General features: G+C 47.6%; 18 non-coding genes across 18 annotated transcripts; all 18 read left to right on the top strand.

Moving 5' to 3' along the window:
* The first annotated feature begins 2,145 nt into the window (after positions 1 to 2,145).
* TRNAV-UAC (transfer RNA valine (anticodon UAC)) lies at positions 2,146 to 2,218 on the top strand. The gene has a single exon. It is a non-coding gene; the product is annotated as a tRNA-Val (tRNA).
* Positions 2,219 to 2,855: 637 nt separating this feature from the next.
* On the top strand, positions 2,856 to 2,928 carry TRNAM-CAU (transfer RNA methionine (anticodon CAU)). Its single transcript has one exon. It is a non-coding gene; the product is annotated as a tRNA-Met (tRNA).
* Positions 2,929 to 3,327: 399 nt separating this feature from the next.
* Positions 3,328 to 3,400, top strand: TRNAM-CAU (transfer RNA methionine (anticodon CAU)). Its single transcript has one exon. It is a non-coding gene; the product is annotated as a tRNA-Met (tRNA).
* An 875-nt stretch (positions 3,401 to 4,275) lies between these two features.
* Positions 4,276 to 4,348, top strand: TRNAV-CAC (transfer RNA valine (anticodon CAC)). Its single transcript has one exon. It is a non-coding gene; the product is annotated as a tRNA-Val (tRNA).
* An 874-nt stretch (positions 4,349 to 5,222) lies between these two features.
* On the top strand, positions 5,223 to 5,295 carry TRNAM-CAU (transfer RNA methionine (anticodon CAU)). Its single transcript has one exon. It is a non-coding gene; the product is annotated as a tRNA-Met (tRNA).
* Positions 5,296 to 5,696: 401 nt separating this feature from the next.
* Positions 5,697 to 5,769, top strand: TRNAM-CAU (transfer RNA methionine (anticodon CAU)). Its single transcript has one exon. It is a non-coding gene; the product is annotated as a tRNA-Met (tRNA).
* A 638-nt stretch (positions 5,770 to 6,407) lies between these two features.
* On the top strand, positions 6,408 to 6,480 carry TRNAM-CAU (transfer RNA methionine (anticodon CAU)). Its single transcript has one exon. It is a non-coding gene; the product is annotated as a tRNA-Met (tRNA).
* A 636-nt stretch (positions 6,481 to 7,116) lies between these two features.
* TRNAM-CAU (transfer RNA methionine (anticodon CAU)) lies at positions 7,117 to 7,189 on the top strand. The gene has a single exon. It is a non-coding gene; the product is annotated as a tRNA-Met (tRNA).
* A 401-nt stretch (positions 7,190 to 7,590) lies between these two features.
* TRNAM-CAU (transfer RNA methionine (anticodon CAU)) lies at positions 7,591 to 7,663 on the top strand. Its single transcript has one exon. It is a non-coding gene; the product is annotated as a tRNA-Met (tRNA).
* A 1,107-nt stretch (positions 7,664 to 8,770) lies between these two features.
* On the top strand, positions 8,771 to 8,843 carry TRNAM-CAU (transfer RNA methionine (anticodon CAU)). Its single transcript has one exon. It is a non-coding gene; the product is annotated as a tRNA-Met (tRNA).
* A 1,110-nt stretch (positions 8,844 to 9,953) lies between these two features.
* Positions 9,954 to 10,026, top strand: TRNAM-CAU (transfer RNA methionine (anticodon CAU)). The gene has a single exon. It is a non-coding gene; the product is annotated as a tRNA-Met (tRNA).
* A 638-nt stretch (positions 10,027 to 10,664) lies between these two features.
* On the top strand, positions 10,665 to 10,737 carry TRNAM-CAU (transfer RNA methionine (anticodon CAU)). The gene has a single exon. It is a non-coding gene; the product is annotated as a tRNA-Met (tRNA).
* Positions 10,738 to 11,138: 401 nt separating this feature from the next.
* TRNAM-CAU (transfer RNA methionine (anticodon CAU)) lies at positions 11,139 to 11,211 on the top strand. Its single transcript has one exon. It is a non-coding gene; the product is annotated as a tRNA-Met (tRNA).
* Positions 11,212 to 12,318: 1,107 nt separating this feature from the next.
* On the top strand, positions 12,319 to 12,391 carry TRNAM-CAU (transfer RNA methionine (anticodon CAU)). The gene has a single exon. It is a non-coding gene; the product is annotated as a tRNA-Met (tRNA).
* Positions 12,392 to 13,501: 1,110 nt separating this feature from the next.
* TRNAM-CAU (transfer RNA methionine (anticodon CAU)) lies at positions 13,502 to 13,574 on the top strand. Its single transcript has one exon. It is a non-coding gene; the product is annotated as a tRNA-Met (tRNA).
* Positions 13,575 to 14,212: 638 nt separating this feature from the next.
* TRNAM-CAU (transfer RNA methionine (anticodon CAU)) lies at positions 14,213 to 14,285 on the top strand. Its single transcript has one exon. It is a non-coding gene; the product is annotated as a tRNA-Met (tRNA).
* A 401-nt stretch (positions 14,286 to 14,686) lies between these two features.
* TRNAM-CAU (transfer RNA methionine (anticodon CAU)) lies at positions 14,687 to 14,759 on the top strand. The gene has a single exon. It is a non-coding gene; the product is annotated as a tRNA-Met (tRNA).
* A 2,290-nt stretch (positions 14,760 to 17,049) lies between these two features.
* On the top strand, positions 17,050 to 17,122 carry TRNAM-CAU (transfer RNA methionine (anticodon CAU)). The gene has a single exon. It is a non-coding gene; the product is annotated as a tRNA-Met (tRNA).
* The last annotated feature ends 3,414 nt before the right edge of the window (positions 17,123 to 20,536 follow it).

Raw genomic sequence — 20,536 nt, 5'->3', positions numbered from 1 at the left:
TGACACCTGTCCGCCTCGATAACGCAGTAGGCAGCGCATCAGTCTCATAATTTGAAGGTCATGAATTCCATCCTAACCCGGGGCAAAGGCAGTGCAGATGTTTTGTTTGCTTATGATAGTTTAATTAGGTCGTGAGGTGATCACTGTCTGGAGCAGTAATGAATGACTGTTGCTCAGTTTTCTTACTTTTTCGACCTTTAATTTGTGGGAACTAATGATACCGTTTGCGTTTCCCAGTGACCCCTCTCCGCCTCGGTAGTGCAGTAGGCAGCGCGTCAGTCTCATAATCTGAAGGTTGTGACTTCAATCCTAACCCGGGGCAAAGGTGGTGCAGATTTTTTGTTTGCTTATGAGAGTTTAATTGGGTCGTGAGAGCTGCGCTGTCTGGAGCATTAATGAATGATTGTTGCTGAGTTTTCTTAATTTTTCGACGTTTAACCTGTGGGAACTATTGATACTGGTTGTGTTTCCCAGTGACGCCTGTCTGCCTCGGTAGCGCAGTAGGCAGCGGGTCAGTCTCATAATATGTAGGTCGTGAGTTCAATCCACACCCGGGGCAAAGGCGGTGCAGATTTTTTGTTTGCTTATGAAAGTTTAATTAGGTCTTGAGGGGTGCACTGTCTGGAGCAGTAATGAATGACTGTTGCTGAGTTTTCTTAATTTTTCGGCCTTTAACTTGTGGGAACAATTGATACCGGTTGTGTTTCCCACTGACCTCTGTCCGCCTCGGTAGCGCAGTAGGCAGCACGTCAGTCTCATAATCTGAAGGTCGTGAGTTCAATCCACACCCGGGGCAAAGGCGGTGCAGATTTTTTGTTTGCTTATGAGAGTTTAATTAGGCCGTGAGGGGTGCACTGTCTGGAGCAGTAATGAATGACTGTTGCTCGGTTTTCTTACTTTTTCCATCTTTAGCTTGTGGGAACTAATGATCCCGGTTGAGTTTCCCAATTAGCCCTGTCCGCATCGGTAGCACAGTAGGCGGCGCGTCAGTCTCATAATCTGAAGGTCGTGAGTTCAATCCACACCTGGGGCAAGGGCGGTGCAGATTTTTTGTTTGCTTATGAGAGTGTAATTAGGTCGTGAGGGGTGCACTGCCTGGAGCAGTAATGAATGACTGTTGCTCGGTTTTCGTACTTTTTCGACCTTTAGCTTGTGGGAACTGATGATCCCGGTTGCGTTTCCCAGTGACCTCTATCCGCCTCGGTAGCGCAGTAGGCAGCGCGTCAGTCTCATAATCTGAAGGTCGTGAGTTCAATCCACAACCGGCGCAAAGGCGGTGCAGATTTTTTGTTTGCTTATGAGAGTTTAATTAGGTCGTGAGGGGTGCACTGTCTGGAGCAGTAATGAATGACTGTCTCTCTGTTTTCTTACTTTTTCGACCTTTAATTTGTGGGAACTAATGATACCGGTTGCGTTTCCCAGTGACCCCTCTCCGCCTCGGTAGTGCATTAGGCAGCGGTTCAGTCTCATAATATGTAGGTCGTGAGTTCAATCCACACCCGGGGCAAATGCGGTGCAGATTTTTTGTTTGCTTATGAGAGTTTATATAGGTCGTGAGGGGTGCACTGCCTGGAGCAGTAATGAATGACTGTTGCTCGGTTTTCTTACTTTTTCGACCTTTAGCTTGTGGGAACTTATGGTCCCGGTTGCGTTTCCCAGTGACCCTTGTCCGCATCGGTAGCGCAGTAGACAGCGCGTCAGTCTCATAATCTGAAGGTCGTGAGTTCAATCCACACCCGGGGCAAAGGCGGTGCAGATTTTTTGTTTCCTTATGAGAGTTTAATTAAGTCGTGAGGGGCGCACTGTCTGGAGCAGTAATGAATGACTGTTGCTGAGTTTTCTTAATTTTCCGACCTTTAACTTGTGGGAACTATTGATACCGGTTGTGTTTCCCAGTGACCCCTGTCCGCCTCGGTAGCGCTGTAGGCAGCACGTCAGTCTCATAATCTGAAGGTCGTGAGTTCAATCCACACCCGGGGCAAAGGCGGTGCAGATTTTTTGTTTGCTTATGAGAGTTTAATTAGGTCGTGAGGGGTGCACTGTCTGGAGCAGTAATGAATGACTGTTGCTCGGTTTTCTTACTTTTTCCATCTTTAGCTTGTGGGAACTAATGATCCCGGTTGCGTTTCCCAGTTACCCCTGTCCGCATCGGTAGCGCAGTAGGCAGCGCGTCAGTCTTACAATCTTAAGGTCGTGAGTTCAATCCACACCCGGGGCAAAGGCGGTGCAGATTTTTTGTTTGCTTATGAGAGTTTAATTAGGTCGTGAGGGGTGCACTGCCTAGAGCAGTAATGAATGACTGTTGCTCGGATTTCTTACTTTTTCGAACTTTAGCTTGTGGAACTAATGATCCCGGTTGCGTTTCCCAGTGACCCCTGTCCGCCTCGATAGCGCAGTAGGCAGGGCGTCAGCCTCATAATCTGAAGGTCGTGAGTTCAATCCACACCCGGGGCAAAGGCGTTGCAGATTTTTTGTTTGCTTATGAGAGTTTAATTAGGTCGTGAGGGGTGCACTGGCTGGAGCAGTAATGAATGACTGTTGCTGAGTTTTCTTAATTTTTCGACTTTTACCTTGTGTGGGAACTATTGTTACCGATTGTGTTTCCCATTGACCCCTGTCCACTTCGGTAGCGCAGTACGCAGCGCGTCAGTCTCATATTCTGAAGGTCGTGAGTTAAATCCTCCCCCGGGGCAAAGGTGGTCAGATTTTGGTTTGCTTATGAGAGTTTAATTAGGTCGTGAGGGGTGCGCTGTCTGGAGCAGTAATGAATGACTGTTGCGGAGTTTTCTTACTTTTTCGACCTTTAACTTGTGGAAACTATTGATACGGATTGTGTTTGCTAGTGACAACTGTCCGCTTCGGTAGCGCAGTAGGCAGCGCGTCAGTCTCATAATCTGAAGCTCGTGAGTTCGATCCTCACCCGGGGCAAAAGCGGTGCAGATTTGTTGTTTTCTTATGAGAGTTTAATTAGGTCGTGAGGGGTGCGCTGTCTGGAGTAGTAATGAATGACTGTTGGTCGGTTTTCTTACTTTTTCGACCTTTTTTTGTGGGAACTAATGATCCCGGTTGCGTGTCCCAGTGACACCTGTCCGCCTCGATAACGCAGTAGGCAGCGCATCAGTCTCATAATTTGAAGGTCATGAATTCCATCCTAACCCGGGGCAAAGGCAGTGCAGATGTTTTGTTTGCTTATGAGAGTTTAATTAGGTCGTGAGGGGTGCACTGTCTGAAGCAGTAATGAATGACTGTTGCTCTGTTTTCTTACTTTTTTGACTTTTGTTTGTGGGAACTAATGATTGTGGTTGCGTTTCCCAGTGACCCCTGTCCGCCTCGGTAGCGCAGTAGGCAGTGCGTCAGTCTCATAATCTGAAGGTCGTGAGTTCGATCCTCACCCGGGGCAAAGGCGGTGCAGATGTTTTGTTTGCTTATGATAGTTTAATTAGGTCGTGAGGTGATCACTGTCTGGAGCAGTAATGAATGACTGTTGCTCAGTTTTCTTACTTTTTCGACCTTTAATTTGTGGGAACAAATGATACCGTTTGCGTTTCCCAGTGACCCCTCTCCGCCTCGGTAGTGCAGTAGGCAGCGCGTCAGTCTCATATTATGTAGGTCGTGAGTTCAATCCACACCCGGGGCAAATGCGGTGCAGATTTTTTGTTTGCTTATGAGAGTTTATATAGGTCGTGAGGGGTGCACTGTTTGGAGCAGTAATGAATGACTGTTGCTCGGTTTTCTTTCTTTTTCGACCTTTAGCTTGTGGGAACTTATGATCCCGGTTGCGTTTCCCAGTTACCCTTGTCCGCATCGGTAGCGCAGTAGACAGCGCGTCAGTCTCATAATCTGAAGGTCGTGAGTTCAATCCACACCCGGGGCAAAGGCGGTGCAGATTTTTTGTTTGCTTATGAGAGTTTAATTAGGTCGTGAGGGGCGCACTGTCTGGAGCAGTAAGGAATGACTGTTGCTGAGTTTTCTTAATTTTTCGACCTTTAACTTGTGGGAACTATTGATACCGGTTGTGTTTCCCAGTGACCCCTGTCCGCCTCGGTAGCGCAGTAGGCAGCACGTCAGTCTCATAATCTGAAGGTCGTGAGTTCAATCCACACCCGCGGCAAAGGCGGTGCAGATTTTTTGTTTGCTTATGAGAGTTTAATTAGGTCGTGAGGGGTGCACTGTCTGGAGCAGTAATGAATGACTGTTGCTCGGTTTTCTTACTTTTTCCATCTTTAGCTTGTGGGAACTAATGATCCCGGTTGCGTTTCCCAGTTACCCCTGTCCGCATCGGTAGCGCAGTAGGCAGCGCGTCAGTCTCACAATCTTAAGGTCGTGAGTTCAATCCACACCCGGGGCAAAGGCGGTGCAGATTTTTCGTTTGCTTATGAGAGTTTAATTAGGTCGTGAGGGGTGCACTGCCTAGAGCAGTAATGAATGACTGTTGCTCGGATTTCTTACTTTTTCGACCTTTAGCTTGTGGAACTAATGATCCCGGTTGCGTTTCCCAGTGACCCCTGTCCGCCTCGGTAGCGCAGTAGGCAGCGCGTCAGCCTCATAATCTGAAGGTCGTGAGTTCAATCCACACCCGGGGCTAAGGCGTTGCAGATTTTTTGTTTGCTTATGAGAGTTTAATTAGGTCGTGAGGGGTGCACTGGCTGGAGCAGTAATGAATGACTGTTGCTGAGTTTTCTTAATTTTTCGACTTTTACCTTGTGTGGGAACTATTGATACCGATTGTGTTTCCCATTGACCCCTGTCCACCTCGGTAGCGCAGTACGCAGCGCGTCAGTCTCATATTCTGAAGGTCGTGAGTTAAATCCTCCCCCGGGGCAAAGGTGGTCAGATTTTTGTTTGCTTATGAGAGTTTAATTAGGTCGTGAGGGGTGCGCTGTCTTGAGCAGTAATGAATGACTGTTGCGGAGTTTTCTTACTTTTTCGACCTTTAACTTGTGGAAACTATTGATACCGATTGTGTTTCCCAGTGACACCTGTTCGCCTCGCTAGCGCAGTAGGCGGCGCTTCAGTCTCATAATCTGAAGGTCGTGAGTTCAATCCTTACCCGGGGCAAAGGCGGTGCAGTTTATTTGTTTGCTTATGAGAGTTTAACTAGGTCGGGAGGGGTGCACTGTCTGGAACAGAAATGAATGACTGTTGCTCAGTTTTCTTATTTTTTCGACCTTTCACTTGTGGAAACTATTGATACGGATTGTGTTTGCTAGTGACAACTGTCCGCTTCGGTAGCGCAGTAGGCAGCGCGTCAGTCTCATAATCTGAAGCTCGTGAGTTCGATCCTCACCCGGGGCAAAAGCGGTGCAGATTTTTTGTTTTCTTATGAGAGTTTAATTGGGTCGTGAGGGGTGCGCTGTCTGGAGCAGTAATGAATGACTGTTGGTCGGTTTTCTTACTTTTTCGACCTTTAATTTGTGGGAACTAATGATCCCGGTTGCGTGTCCCAGTGACACCTGTCCGCCTCGATAACGCAGTAGGCAGCGCATCAGTCTCATAATTTGAAGGTCATGAATTCTATCCTAACCCGGGGCAAAGGCAGTGCAGATGTTTTGTTTGCTTATGAGAGTTTAATTAGGTCGTGAGGGGTGCACTGTCTGAAGCAGTAATGAATGACTGTTGCTCTGTTTTCTTAATTTTTTGACCTTTAGTTTGTGGGAACTAATGATTGTGGTTGCGTTTCCCAGTGACCGCTGTCCGCCTCGGTAGCGCAGTAGGCAGTGCGTCAGTCTCATAATCTGAAGGTCGTGAGTTCGATCCTCACCCGGGGCAAAGGCGGTGCAGATGTTTTGTTTGCTTATGATAGTTTAATTAGGTCGTGAGGTGATCACTGTCTGGAGCAGTAATGAATGACTGTTGCTCAGTTTTCTTAGTTTTTCGACCTTTAATTTGTGGGAACTAATGATACCGTTTGCGTTTCCCAGTGACCCCTCTCCGCCTCGGTAGTGCAGTAGGCAGCGCGTCAGTCTCATAATCTGAAGGTTGTGACTTCAATCCTCACCCGGGGCAAAGGTGGTGCAGATTTTTTGTTTGCTTATGAGAGTTTAATTGGGTCGTGAGAGCTGCGCTGTCTGGAGCATTAATGAATGATTGTTGCTGAGTTTTCTTAATTTTTCGACGTTTAACCTGTGGGAACTATTGATACTGGTTGTGTTTCCCAGTGACACCTGTCCGCCTCGGTAGCGCAGGAGACACAGCGTCAGTCTCATAATCTGAAGGTCGTGAGTTCAATCCTTACCCGGGGCAAAGGCGGTGCAGTTTATTTGTTTGCTTATGAGAGTTTAACTAGGTCGGGAGGGGTGCACTGTCTGGAACAGTAATGAATGACTGTTGCTCGGTTTTCTTATTTTTTCGACCTTTCACTTGTGGGAACTATTGATACGGATTGTGTTTGCTAGTGGCAACTGTCCGCTTCGGTAGCGCAGTAGGTAGCGCGTCAGTCTCATAATCTGAAGCTCGTGAGTTCGATCCTCACCCGGGGCAAAAGAGGTGCAGATTTTTTGTTTTCTTTTGAGAGTTTAATTGGGTCGTGAGGGGTGCACTGTCTGGAGCAGTAATGAATGACTGTTGCTGAGTTTTCTTATTTTTCGGCCTTTAACTTGTGGGAACAATTGATACCGGTTGTGTTTCCCACTGACCTCTGTCCGCCTCGGTAGCGCAGTAGGCAGCACGTAGTCTCATAATCTGAAGGTCGTGAGTTCAATCCACACACGGGGCAAAGCCGGTGCAGATTTTTTGTTTGCTTATGAGAGTTTAATTAGGCCGTGAGGGGTGCACTGTCTGGAGCAGTAATGAATGACTGTTGCTCGGTTTTCTTACTTTTTCTATCTTTAGCTTGTGGGAACTAATGATCCCGGTTGAGTTTCCCAGTTACCCCTGTCCGCTTCGGTAGCGCCGTAGGCAGCGCGTCAGTCTCATAATCTGAAGGTCGTGAGTTCAATCCACACCCGGGGCAAAGGCGGTGCAGATTTTTTGTTTGCTTATGAGAGTTTAATTAGGTCGTGAGGGGTGCACTGCCTGGAGCAGTAATGAATGACTGTTGCTCGGTTTTCGTACTTTTTTGACCTTTAGCTTGTGGGAACTAATGATCCCGGTTGCGTTTCCCAGTGACCTCTGTCCGCCTCGGTAGCGCAGTAGGCAGCGCGTCAGTCTCATAATCTGAAGGTCGTGAGTTCAATCCACACCCGGGGCAAAGGCGGTGCAGATTTTTTGTTTGCTTATGAGAGTTTAATTAGGTCGTGAGGGGTGCACTGTCTGAAGCAGTAATGAATGACTGTTGCTGAGTTTTCTTAATTTTTCGACCTTCACCTTGTGGGAACTATTGATACCGGTTGTGTTTCCCAGTGACCCCTGTCCGCCTCGGTAGCGCAGTAGGCAGCACGTTAGTCTCATAATCTGAAGGTCGTGAGTTCAATCCACACCCGGGGCAAAGGCGGTGCAGATTTTTTGTTTGCTTATGAGAATTTAATTACGTCGTGAGGGGTGCGCTGTCTGGAGCAGTAATGAATGACTGTTGCTGAGTTTTCTTACTTTTTGGGCCTTTAACTTGTGGGAACTATTGATACCGGTTCTGTTTCCCAGTGACACCTCTCCGCCTCGGTAGCGCAGTAGGCAGCGCGTCAGTCTCATAATCTGAAGGTCATGAGTTCGATCCTCACCCGGGGCAAAGGCGGTGCAGATGTTTTGTTTGCTTATGAGAGATTAATTAGGTCGTGAGGTGATCACTGTCTGGAGCAGTAATGAATGACTGTTGCTCAGTTTTCTTACTTTTTCGACCTTTAATTTGTGGGAACTAATGATACCGTTTGCGTTTTCCAGTGACCCCTGTCCGCATCGGTAGCGCAGTGGGCAGCGCGTCAGTCTCATTATCTTAAGGTCGTTAGTTCAATCCACACCCGGGGCAAAGGCGGTGCAGATTTTTTGTTTGCTTATGAGAGTTTAATTAGGTCGTGAGGGGTGCACTGCCCAGAGCAGTAATGAATGACTGTTGCTCGGATTTCTTACTTTTTCGACCTTTAGCTTGTGGAAATAATGATCCCGGTTGCATTTCCCAGTGACCTCTGTCCGCCTCGGTAGCGCAGTAGGCAGCGCGTCAGCCTCATAATCTGAAGGTCGTGAGTTCAATCCACACCCGGGGCAAAGGCGTTGCAGATTTTTTGTTTGCTTATGAGAGTTTAATTAGGTCGTGAGGGGTGCACTGGCTGGAGCAGTAATGAATGACTTTTGCTGAGTTTTCTTAATTTTTCGACTTTTACCTTGTGTGGGAACTATTGATACCGATTGTGTTTCCCATTGACCCCTGTCCACCTCGGTAGCGCAGTACGCAGCGCGTCAGTCTCATATTCTGAAGGTCGTGAGTTAAATCCTCCCCCGGGGCAAAGGTGGTCAGATTTTTGTTTGCTTATGAGAGTTTAATTAGGTCGTGAGGGGTGCGCTGTCTGGAGCATTAATGAATGACTGTTGCAGAGTTTTCTTACTTTTTCGACCTTTAACTTGTGGAAACTATTGATACTGATTGTGTTTCCCAGTGACACCTGTTCGCCTCGCTAGCGCAGTAGGCGGCGCTTCAGTCTCATAATCTGAAGGTCGTGAGTTCAATCCTTACCCGGGGCAAAGGCGGTGCAATTTGTTTGCTTATGAGAGTTTAACTAGGTCGGGAGGGGTGCACTGTCTTGAACAGAAATGAATGACTGTTGCTCGGTTTTTTTATTTTTTCGACCTTTCACTTGTGGAAACTATTGATACGGATTGTGTTTGCTAGTGACAACTGTCCGCTTCGGTAGCGCAGTAGGCAGCGCGTCAGTCTCATAATCTGAAGCTCGTGAGTTCGATCCTCACCCGAGGCAAAAGCGGTGCAGATTTTTTGTTTTCTTATGAGAGTTTAATTGGGTCGTGAGGGGTGCGCTGTCTGGAGCAGTAATGAATGACTGTTGGTCGGTTTTCTTACTTTTTGGACCTTTAATTTGTGGGAACTAATGATCCCGGTTGCGTGTCCCAGTGACACCTGTGCGCCTCGATAACGCAGTAGGCAGCGCATCAGTCTCATAATTTGAAGGTCATGAATTCCATCCTAACCCGGGGCAAAGGCAGTGCAGATGTTTTGTTTGCTTATGAGAGTTTAATTAGGTCGTGAGGGGTGCACTGTCTGAAGCAGTAATGAATGACTGTTGCTCTGTTTTCTTACTTTTTTGACCTTTAACTTGTGAGAACAATTGATACCGGTTGTGTTTCCCACTGACCTCTGTCCGCCTCGGTAGCGCAGTAGGCAGCACGTCAGTCTCATAATCTGAAGGTCGTGAGTTCAATCCACACCCGGGGCAAAGGCGATGCAGATTTTTTGTTTGCTTATGAGAGTTTAATTAGGTCGTGAGGGGTGCGCTGTCTGGAGCAGTAATGAATTACTGTTGCTGAGTTTTCTTACATTTACGACCTTTAACTTGAGGGAACTATTGATACCGATTGTGTTTCCCATTGACCCCTGTCCACCTCGGTAGCGCAGTACGCAGCGCGTCAGTCTCATATTCTGAAGGTCGTGAGTTAAATCCTCCCCCGGGCCAAAGGTGGTCAGATTTTTGTTTGCTTATGAGAGTTTAATTAGGTCGTGAGGGGTGCGCTGTCTGGAGCCGTATTGAATGACTGTTGCGGAGTTTTCTTACTTTTTCGACCTTTAACTTGTGGAAACTATTGATACCGATTGTGTTTCCCAGTGACACCTGTTCGCCTCGCTAGCGCAGTAGGCGGCGCTTCAGTCTCATAATCTGAAGGTCGTGAGTTCAATCCTTACCCGGGGCAAAGGCGGTGCAGTTTATTTGTTTGCTTATGATTGTTTAACTAGGTCGGGAGGGGTGCACTGTCTGGAACAGTAATGAATGACTGTTGCTCGGTTTTTTTATTTTTTCGACCTTTCACTTGTGGGAACTATTGATACAGATTGTGTTTGCTAGTGGCAACTGTCCGCTTCGGTAGCGCAGTAGGTAGCGCGTCAGTCTCATAATCTGAAGCTCGTGAGTTCGATCCTCACCCGGGGCAAAAGAGGTGCAGATTTTTTGTTTTCTTTTGAGAGTTTAATTGGGTCGTGAGGGGTGCACTGTCTGGAGCAGTAATGAATGACTGTTGCTGAGTTTTCTTAATTTTTCGGCCTTTAACTTGTGGGAACAATTGATACCGGTTGTGTTTCCCACTGACCTCTGTCCGCCTCGGTAGCGCAGTAGGCAGCACGTCAGTCTCATAATCTGAAGGTCGTGAGTTCAATCCACACACGGGGCAAAGCCGGTGCAGATTTTTTGTTTGCTTATGAGAGTTTAATTAGGCCGTGAGGGGTGCACTGTCTGGAGCAGTAATGAATGACTGTTGCTCGGTTTTCTTACTTTTTCCATCTTTACCTTGTGGGAACTAATGATCCCGGTTGAGTTTCCCAGTTACCCCTGTCCGCTTCGGTAGCGCAGTAGGCAGCGCGTCAGTCTCATAATCTGAAGGTCGTGAGTTCAATCCACACCCGGGGCAAAGGCGGTGCAGATTTTTCGTTTGCTTATGAGAGTTTAATTAGGTCGTGAGGGGTGCACTGCCTGGAGCAGTAATGAATGACTGTTGCTCGGTTTTCGTACTTTTTTGACCTTTAGCTTGTGGGAACTAATGATCCCGGTTGCGTTTCCCAGTGACCTCTGTCCGCCTCGGTAGCGCAGTAGGCAGCGCGTCAGTCTCATAATCTGAAGGTCGTGAGTTCAATCCACACCCGGGGCAAAGGCGGTGCAGATTTTTTGTTTGCTTATGAGAGTTTAATTAGGTCGTGAGGGGTGCACTGTCTGAAGCAGTAATGAATGACTGTTGCTGAGTTTTCTTAATTTTTCGACCTTCACCTTGTGGGAACTATTGATACCGGTTGTGTTTCCCAGTGACCCCTGTCCGCCTCGGTAGCGCAGTAGGCAGCACGTCAGTCTCATAATCTGAAGGTCGTGAGTTCAATCCACACCCGGGGCAAAGGCGGTGCAGATTTTTTGTTTGCTTATGAGAATTTAATTACGTCGTGAGGGGTGCGCTGTCTGGAGCAGTAATGAATGACTGTTGCTGAGTTTTCTTACTTTTTGGGCCTTTAACTTGTGGGAACTATTGATACCGGTTCTGTTTCCCAGTGACACCTCTCCGCCTCGGTAGCGCAGTAGGCAGCGCGTCAGTCTCATAATCTGAAGGTCATGAGTTCGATCCTCACCCGGGGCAAAGGCGGTGCAGATGTTTTGTTTGCTTATGAGAGTTTAATTAGGTCGTGAGGTGATCACTGTCTGGAGCAGTAATGAATGACTGTTGCTCAGTTTTCTTACTTTTTCGACCTTTAATTTGTGGGAACTAATGATACCGTTTGCGTTTTCCAGTGACCCCTGTCCGCATCGGTAGCGCAGTGGGCAGCGCGTCAGTCTCATTATCTTAAGGTCGTTAGTTCAATCCACACCCGGGGCAAAGGCGGTGCAGATTTTTTGTTTGCTTATGAGAGTTTAATTAGGTCGTGAGGGGTGCACTGCCCAGAGCAGTAATGAATGACTGTTGCTCGGATTTCTTACTTTTTCGACCTTTAGCTTGTGGAAATAATGATCCCGGTTGCATTTCCCAGTGACCTCTGTCCGCCTCGGTAGCGCAGTAGGCAGCGCGTCAGCCTCATAATCTGAAGGTCGTGAGTTCAATCCACACCCGGGGCAAAGGCGTTGCAGATTTTTTGTTTGCTTATGAGAGTTTAATTAGGTCGTGAGGGGTGCACTGGCTGGAGCAGTAATGAATGACTTTTGCTGAGTTTTCTTAATTTTTCGACTTTTACCTTGTGTGGGAACTATTGATACCGATTGTGTTTCCCATTGACCCCTGTCCACCTCGGTAGCGCAGTACGCAGCGCGTCAGTCTCATATTCTGAAGGTCGTGAGTTAAATCCTCCCCCGGGGCAAAGGTGGTCAGATTTTTGTTTGCTTATGAGAGTTTAATTAGGTCGTGAGGGGTGCGCTGTCTGGAGCATTAATGAATGACTGTTGCAGAGTTTTCTTACTTTTTCGACCTTTAACTTGTGGAAACTATTGATACTGATTGTGTTTCCCAGTGACACCTGTTCGCCTCGCTAGCGCAGTAGGCGGCGCTTCAGTCTCATAATCTGAAGGTCGTGAGTTCAATCCTTACCCGGGGCAAAGGCGGTGCAGTTTGTTTGCTTATGAGAGTTTAACTAGGTCGGGAGGGGTGCACTGTCTTGAACAGAAATGAATGACTGTTGCTCGGTTTTTTTATTTTTTCGACCTTTCACTTGTGGAAACTATTGATACGGATTGTGTTTGCTAGTGACAACTGTCCGCTTCGGTAGCGCAGTAGGCAGCGCGTCAGTCTCATAATCTGAAGCTCGTGAGTTCGATCCTCACCCGAGGCAAAAGCGGTGCAGATTTTTTGTTTTCTTATGAGAGTTTAATTGGGTCGTGAGGGGTGCGCTGTCTGGAGCAGTAATGAATGACTGTTGGTCGGTTTTCTTACTTTTTGGACCTTTAATTTGTGGGAACTAATGATCCCGGTTGCGTGTCCCAGTGACACCTGTGCGCCTCGATAACGCAGTAGGCAGCGCATCAGTCTCATAATTTGAAGGTCATGAATTCCATCCTAACCCGGGGCAAAGGCAGTGCAGATGTTTTGTTTGCTTATGAGAGTTTAATTAGGTCGTGAGGGGTGCACTGTCTGAAGCAGTAATGAATGACTGTTGCTCTGTTTTCTTACTTTTTTGACCTTTAACTTGTGAGAACAATTGATACCGGTTGTGTTTCCCACTGACCTCTGTCCGCCTCGGTAGCGCAGTAGGCAGCACGTCAGTCTCATAATCTGAAGGTCGTGAGTTCAATCCACACCCGGGGCAAAGGCGATGCAGATTTTTTGTTTGCTTATGAGAGTTTAATTAGGTCGTGAGGGGTGCGCTGTCTGGAGCAGTAATGAATTACTGTTGCTGAGTTTTCTTACATTTACGACCTTTAACTTGAGGGAACTATTGATACCGATTGTGTTTCCCATTGACCCCTGTCCACCTCGGTAGCGCAGTACGCAGCGCGTCAGTCTCATATTCTGAAGGTCGTGAGTTAAATCCTCCCCCGGGCCAAAGGTGGTCAGATTTTTGTTTGCTTATGAGAGTTTAATTAGGTCGTGAGGGGTGCGCTGTCTGGAGCAGTATTGAATGACTGTTGCGGAGTTTTCTTACTTTTTCGACCTTTAACTTGTGGAAACTATTGATACCGATTGTGTTTCCCAGTGACACCTGTTCGCCTCGCTAGCGCAGTAGGCGGCGCTTCAGTCTCATAATCTGAAGGTCGTGAGTTCAATCCTTACCCGGGGCAAAGGCGGTGCAGTTTATTTGTTTGCTTATGATTGTTTAACTAGGTCGGGAGGGGTGCACTGTCTGGAACAGTAATGAATGACTGTTGCTCGGTTTTTTTATTTTTTCGACCTTTCACTTGTGGGAACTATTGATACGGATTGTGTTTGCTAGTGGCAACTGTCCGCTTCGGTAGCGCAGTAGGTAGCGCGTCAGTCTCATAATCTGAAGCTCGTGAGTTCGATCCTCACCCGGGGCAAAAGAGGTGCAGATTTTTTGTTTTCTTTTGAGAGTTTAATTGGGTCGTGAGGGGTGCACTGTCTGGAGCAGTAATGAATGACTGTTGCTGAGTTTTCTTAATTTTTCGGCCTTTAACTTGTGGGAACAATTGATACCGGTTGTGTTTCCCACTGACCTCTGTCCGCCTCGGTAGCGCAGTAGGCAGCACGTCAGTCTCATAATCTGAAGGTCGTGAGTTCAATCCACACACGGGGCAAAGCCGGTGCAGATTTTTTGTTTGCTTATGAGAGTTTAATTAGGCCGTGAGGGGTGCACTGTCTGGAGCAGTAATGAATGACTGTTGCTCGGTTTTCTTACTTTTTCCATCTTTACCTTGTGGGAACTAATGATCCCGGTTGAGTTTCCCAGTTACCCCTGTCCGCTTCGGTAGCGCAGTAGGCAGCGCGTCAGTCTCATAATCTGAAGGTCGTGAGTTCAATCCACACCCGGGGCAAAGGCGGTGCAGATTTTCTGTTTGCTTATGAGAGTTTAATTAGGTCGTGAGGGGTGCACTGCCTGGAGCAGTAATGAATGACTGTTGCTCGGTTTTCGTACTTTTTTGACCTTTAGCTTGTGGGAACGAATGATCCCGGTTGCGTTTCCCAGTGACCTCTGTCCGCCTCGGTAGCGCAGTAGGCAGCGCGTCAGTCTCATAATCTGAAGGTCGTGAGTTCAATCCACACCCGGGGCAAAGGCGGTGCAGATTTTTTGTTTGCTTATGAGAGTTTAATTAGGTCGTGAGGGGTGCACTGTCTGAAGCAGTAATGAATGACTGTTGCTGAGTTTTCTTAATTTTTCGACCTTCACCTTGTGGGAACTATTGATACCGGTTGTGTTTCCCAGTGACCCCTGTCCGCCTCGGTAGCGCAGTAGGCAGCACGTCAGTCTCATAATCTGAAGGTCGTGAGTTCAATCCACACCCGGGGCAAAGGCGGTGCAGATTTTTTGTTTGCTTATGAGAATTTAATTACGTCGTGAGGGGTGCGCTGTCTGGAGCAGTAATGAATGACTGTTGCTGAGTTTTCTTACTTTTTGGGCCTTTAACTTGTGGGAACTATTGATACCGGTTCTGTTTCCCAGTGACACCTCTCCGCCTCGGTAGCGCAGTAGGCAGCGCGTCAGTCTCATAATCTGAAGGTCATGAGTTCGATCCTCACCCGGGGCAAAGGCGGTGCAGATGTTTTGTTTGCTTATGAGAGTTTAATTAGGTCGTGAGGTGATCACTGTCTGGAGCAGTAATGAATGACTGTTGCTCAGTTTTCTTACTTTTTCGACCTTTAATTTGTGGGAACTAATGATACCGTTTGCGTTTTCCAGTGACCCCTGTCCGCATCGGTAGCGCAGTAGGCAGCCCGTCAGTCTCATTATCTTAAGGTCGTTAGTTCAATCCACACCCGGGGCAAAGGCGGTGCAGATTTTTTGTTTGCTTATGAGAGTTTAATTAGGTCGTGAGGGGTGCACTGCCTAGAGCAGTAATGAATGACTGTTGCTCGGATTTCTTACTTTTTGACCTTTAGCTTGTGGAAATAATGATCCCGGTTGCATTTCCCAGTGACCTCTGTCCGCCTCGGTAGCGCAGTAGGCAGCGCGTCAGCCTCATATTCTGAAGGTCGTGAGTTCAATCCACACCCGGGGCAAAGGCGTTGCAGATTTTTTGTTTGCTTATGAGAGTTTAATTAGGTCGTGAGGGGTGCACTGGCTGGAGCAGTAATGAATGACTGTTGTTGAGTTTTCTTAATTTTTCGACTTTTACCTTGTGTGGGAACTATTGATACCGATTGTGTTTCCCATTGACCCCTGTCCACCTCGGTAGCGCAGTACGCAGCGCGTCAGTCTCATATTCTGAAGGTCGTGAGTTAAATCCTCCCCCGGGGCAAAGGTGGTCAGATTTTTGTTTGCTTATGAGAGTTTAATTAGGTCGTGAGGGGTGCGCTGTCTGGAGCATTAATGAATGACTGTTGCAGAGTTTTCTTACTTTTTCGACCTTTAACTTGTGGAAACTATTGATACCGATTGTGTTTCCCAGTGACACCTGTTCGCCTCGCTAGCGCAGTAGGCGGCGCTTCAGTCTCATAATCTGAAGGTCGTGAGTTCAATCCTTACCCGGGGCAAAGGCGGTGCAGTTTGTTTGCTTATGAGAGTTTAACTAGGTCGGGAGGGGTGCACTGTCTTGAACAGAAATGAATGACTGTTGCTCGGTTTTCTTATTTTTTCGACCTTTCACTTGTGGAAACTATTGATACGGATTGTGTTTCCTAGTGACACCTGTCCGCCTCGGTAGCGCAGTAGGCAGCGCGTCAGTCTCATGATCTGAAGGTCGTGAGTTCAATCCTTACCCGGGCACAGACGGTGCAGTTTTTTTGTTTGCTTATGAGTGTTTAACTAGGCCGGGAGGGGTGCACTCTCCGGAGCAGTAATGAATGACTGTTTTTCGGTTTTCTTATTTTTTCGACCTTTAACTCGTGGGAACTATGGATACCGATTATGTTTCCCAGTGACACCTGTCCGCCTCGGTAGCACAGTAGGCAGCGCGTCAGTCTCAAAATCTGAAGGTCGTGAGTTCAATCCAAATCCGGGGCAAAGGCGGTGCAGATTTTTTGTTTTCTTATGAGAGTTTAATTGGGTCGTGAGGGGTGCGCTGTCTGGAGCAGTAATGAATGACTGTTGCTCAGTTTTCTTACTTTTTCGACCTTTAATTTGTGGGAACTAATGATCCCGGTTGCGTGTCCCAGTGACACCTGTGCGCCTCGATAACGCAGTAGGCAGCGCATCAGTCTCATAATTTGAAGGTCATGAATTCCATCCTAACCCGGGGCAAAGGCAGTGCAGATGTTTTGTTTGCTTATGAGAGTTTAATTAGGCCGTGAGGGGTGCACTGTCTGGAGCAGTAATGAATGACTGTTGCTCGGTTTTCTTACTTTTTCCATCTTTAGCTTGTGGGAACAAATGATCCCAGTTGAGTTTCCCAGTTAGCCCTGTCCGCATCGGTAGCGCAGTAGGCAGCGCGTCAGTCTCATAATCTGAAGGTCGTGAGTTCAATCCACACCCGGGGCAAACGCGGTGCAGATTTTTTGTTTGCTTCTGAGAGTTTAATTATGTCGTGAGGGGTGCACTGTCTGGAGCAGTAATGAATGACTGTTGCTCAGTTTTCTTACTTTTTCCATCTTTAGCTTGTGGGAACTAATGATCCCGGTTGCGTTTCGCATTGACCTCTATCCGCCTCGGTAGCGCAGCAGGCAGCACGTCAGTCTCATAATCTGAAGGTCGTGAGTTCAATCCACACCCGGGGCAAAGGCGGTGCAGATTTTTTGTTTGCTTATGAGAATTTAATTACGTCGTGAGGGGTGCGCTGTCTGGAGCAGTAATGAATGACTGTTGCTGAGTTTTCTTACTTTTTGGGCCTTTAAATTGTGGGAACTATTGATACCGGTTCTGTTTCCCAGTGACACCTCTCCGCCTCGGTAGCGCAGTAGGCAGCGCGTCAGTCTCATATTCTGAAGGTCATGAGTTCGATCCTCACCCGGGGCAAAGGGGGTGCAGATGTTTTGTTGGCTTATGAGAGTTTAATTAGGTCGTGAGGTGATCACTGTCTGGAGCAGTAATGAATGACTGTTGCTCAGTTTTCTTACTTTTTCGACCTTTAATTTGTGGGAACTAATGATACCGTTTGCGTTTCCCAGTGACCCCTGTCCGCATCGGTAGCGCAGTAGGCAGCGCGTCAGTCTCATTATCTTAAGGTCGTTAGTTCAATCCACACCCGGGGCAAAGGCGGTGCAGATTTTTTGTTTGCTTATGAGAGTTTAATTAGGTCGTGAGGGGTGCACTGCCTAGAGCAGTAATGAATGACTGTTGCTCGGATTTCTTACTTTTTCGACCTTTAGCTTGTGGAAATAATGATCCCGGTTGCGTTTCCCAGTGACCTCTGTCCGCCTCGGTAGCGCAGTAGGCAGCGCGTCAGCCTCATATTCTGAAGGTCGTGAGTTCAATCCACACCCGGGGCAAAGGCGATGCAGATTTTTTGTTTGCTTATGAGAGTTTAATTAGGTCGTGAGGGGTGCACTGGCTGGAGCAGTAATGAATGACTGTTGCTGAGTTTTCTTAATTTTTCGACTTTTACCTTGTGTGGGAACTATTGATACCGATTGTGTTTCCCATTGACCCCTGTCCACCTCGGTAGCGCAGTACGCAGCGGGTCAGTCTCATAATATGTAGGTCGTGAGTTCAATCCACACCCGGGGCAAATGCGGTGCAGATTTTTTGTTTGCTTATGAGAGTTTATATAGGTCGTGAGGGGTGCACTGTCTGGAGCAGTAATGAATGACTGTTGCTCGGTTTTCTTACTTTTTCGACCTTCAGCTTGTGGGAACCTATGATCCCGGTTGCGTTTCCCAGTTACCCTTGTCCGCATCGGTAGCGCAGTAGACAGCGCGTCAGTCTCATAATCTGAAGGTCGTGAGTTCAATCCACACCCGGGGCAAAGGCGGTGCAGATTTTTTGTTTGCTTATGAGAGTTTAATTAGGTCGTGAGGGGCGCACTGTCTGGAGCAGTAATGAATGACTGTTGCTGAGTTTTCTGAATTTTTCGACCTTTAACTTGTGGGAACTATTGATACCGGTTGTGTTTCCCAGTGATCCCTGTCCGCCTCGGTAGCGCAGTAGGTAGCACGTCAGTCTCATAATCTGAAGGTCGTGAGTTCAATCCACACCCGGGGCAAAGGCGGTGCAGATTTTTGGTTTGCTTCTGAGAGTTTAATTATGTCGTTAGGGGTGCACTGTCTGGAGCAGTAATGAATGACTGTTGCTCAGTTTTCTTACTTTTTCCATCTTTAGCTTGTGGGAACTAATGATCCCGGTTGCGTTTCCCAGTTACCCCTGTCCGCATCGGTAGCGCAGTAGGCAGCGCGTCAGTCTCATAATCTTAAGGTCGTGAGTTCAATCCACACCCGGGGCAAAGGCGGTGTAGATTTTTTGTTTGCTTATGAGAGTTTAATTAGGTCGTGAGGGGTGCACTGCCTAGAGCAGTAATGAATGACTGTTGCTCGGATTTCTTACTTTTTCGACCTTTAGCTTATGGAACTAATGATCCCGGTTGCGTTTCCCAGTGACCTCTGTCCGCCTCGGTAGCGCAGTAGGCATAGCGTCAGCCTCATAATCTGAAGGTCGTGAGTTCAATCCACACCCGGGGCAAAGGCGGTGCAGATTTTTTGTTTCTTATGAGAGTTTAATTAGGTCGTGAGGGGTGCACTGGCTGGAGAAGTAATGAACGACTGTTGCTGAGTTTTCTTAATTTTTCGACTTTTACCTTGTGTGGGAACTATTGATGCCGGTTGTGTTTCCTAGTGACCCCTGTCCGCCTCGGTAGCGCAGTAGGCAGCACGTCAGTCTCATAATATGAAGGTCGTGAGTTCAATCCTTACCCGGGCCATAGGCGGTGCAGATTTTTTGTTTGCTTATGAGAGTTTAATTAGGTCGTGAAGGGTGCACTGTCTGGAGCAGTAACGAATGACTGTTGCTCGGTTTTTTTACTTTTTGGACCTTTCGCTTAAGGGAACTATTGATACCGATTGTGTTTCCTAGTGACACCTGTCCGCCTCGGTAGCGCAGTAGGCAGCGCGTCAGTCTCATGATCTGAAGGTCGTGAGCTCAATCCTTACCCGGGCACAGACGGTGCAGTTTTTTTGTTTGCTTATGAGTGTTTAACTAGGCCTGGAGGGGTGCACTCTCCGGAGCAGTAATGAATGACTGTTTTTCGGTTTTCTTATTTTTTCGACCTTTAACTCGTGGGAACTATGGATACCGATTATGTTTCCCAGTGACACCTGTCCGCCTCGGTAGCACAGTAGGCAGCGCGTCAGTCTCAAAATCTGAAGGTCGTGAGTTCAATCCAAATCCGGGGCAAAGGCGGTGCAGATTTTTTGTTTTCTTATGAGAGTTTAATTGGGTCGTGAGGGGTGCGCTGTCTGGAGCAGTAATGAATGACTGTTGGTCGGTTTTCTTACTTTTTCGACCTTTAATTTGTGGGAACTAATGATCCCGGTTGCGTGTCCCAGTGACACCTGTGCGCCTCGATAACGCAGTAGGCAGCGCATCAGTCTCATAATTTGAAGGTCATGAATTCCATCCTAACCCGGGGCAAAGGCAGTGCAGATGTTTTGTTTGCTTATGAGAGTTTAATTAGGTCGTGAGGGGTGCACTGTCTGAAGCAGTAATGAATGACTGTTGCTCTGTTTTCTTACTTTTTTGACCTTTAACTTGTGAGAACAATTGATACCGGTTGTGTTTCCCACTGACCTCTGTCCGCCTCGGTAGCGCAGTAGGCAGCACGTCAGTCTCATAATCTGAAGGTCGTGAGTTCAATCCACACCCGGGGCAAAGGCGGTGCAGATTTTTTGTTTGCTTATGAGAGTTTAATTAGGCCGTGAGGGGTGCACTGTCTGGAGCAGTAATGAATGACTGTTGCTCGGTTTTCTTACTTTTTCCATCTTTAGCTTGTGGGAACAAATGATCCCAGTTGAGTTTCCCAGTTAGCCCTGTCCGCATCGGTAGCGCAGTAGGCAGCGCGTCAGTCTCATAATCTGAAGGTCGTGAGTTCAATCCACACCCGGGGCAAACGCGGTGCAGATTTTTTGTTTGCTTATGAGAGTTTAATTAGGTCGTGAGGGGTGCACTGCCTGGAGCAGTAATGAATGACTGTTGCTCGGTTTTCGTACTTTTTCGACCTTTAGCTTGTGGGAACTAATGATCCCGGTTGCGTTTCGCATTGACCTCTATCCGCCTCGGTAGCGCAGCAGGCAGCACGTCAGTCTCATAATCTGAAGGTCGTGAGTTCAATCCACACCCGGGGCAAAGGCAGTGTAGATTTTTTGTTTGCTTATGAGAGTTTAATTAGGTCGTGAGGGGTGCACTGTCTGAAGCAGTAATGAATGACTGTTGCTCTGTTTT

Source organism: Rhipicephalus microplus, chromosome 3 (genome assembly GCF_043290135.1).
Source record: "Rhipicephalus microplus isolate Deutch F79 chromosome 3, USDA_Rmic, whole genome shotgun sequence".
Taxonomy (NCBI): Eukaryota; Metazoa; Arthropoda; class Arachnida; order Ixodida; family Ixodidae; genus Rhipicephalus; species Rhipicephalus microplus.
This window is presented reverse-complemented; position numbering and strand designations above follow the sequence as displayed.